Source organism: Calidris pugnax, unplaced genomic scaffold (genome assembly GCF_001431845.1).
Source record: "Calidris pugnax isolate Ruff unplaced genomic scaffold, ASM143184v1 scaffold30, whole genome shotgun sequence".
Taxonomy (NCBI): domain Eukaryota; kingdom Metazoa; phylum Chordata; class Aves; order Charadriiformes; family Scolopacidae; genus Calidris; species Calidris pugnax.
The window spans coordinates 5,017,099-5,017,975 of NW_015090776.1; positions in this window are offsets into that span (position 1 = coordinate 5,017,099).

Below are 877 nucleotides of genomic sequence, written 5' to 3' on the forward strand. Positions count from 1 at the left end.
CATACTAACAGCACTGCTCCTCAGGGCTCCCGCTGGCACCCACACCTTCCCTACCTCAGCCCTGGCTTTTGGGGCACCCTCCCCGCCAGTCCCACAGCCCCTCTTCCCCCCAAAACCTCCCGGGGGACCTGCCTTAACCACCCCACCACCACCACCACCACCAGTTCCACCACGGCCGCCTCCTTCCTTCCCCACCGAGGCTGCCCGGTTTTGCCCGAGGATGCTCAGCCCCTGCCGGTGCCGTTAGTGCCGGTGCTGCCGGGATGCTCCCTCCTGGGAAAAGCCTTGGTGTTGCCCGGCTGTTGACAAAGGTTCTCCCACCTGAAGGTTCTCCCTGCTGCCTCGGTGAAGCCCAAACCAAAGGATGCTGCAGACCCGCGCTGTACCCCGGCTCTGCAATAAAACCCCCTCCGCACTGACGCCCCCCGCTCTGGTTGTGTTCAGGGGGACCACCCCCCTACCCTGTGCCCGCTTCCCCCAGCTGGGTGGTGGGGGTCCGGGCTGAGCCATGCCGCCCCAGGGACGGGTGCCGTGGGCTTGGGGCTGGCCGCCGGTGGTTTTGGCAGCTCCCGTCCATCCCCGAGTTGCCTGAGCAACCGCAGGCACACAAACACAAGGGCCTGGCTCCCGCTCCGGCTCTGTTTGCGACCAAACACACCAGCTCCTGGTAACCAGCCCTGGGAACGGGCGGGATGGGGACGGCAGCTCCGGGAAGGGGGCGAGGGCTGCTGCGGGTGCTTGGGGTGCACAAGGCCGGGTGCAGGTGCCACCACCCCCCATCCCCAGCTGGGTGGCAGTGCCAAGCTTTCCAGTCAGAGACCCGCCTCCCTGGTCATCTCTTCTCCCCAAAATAACCCCCAGGGATTACTTGGCCATG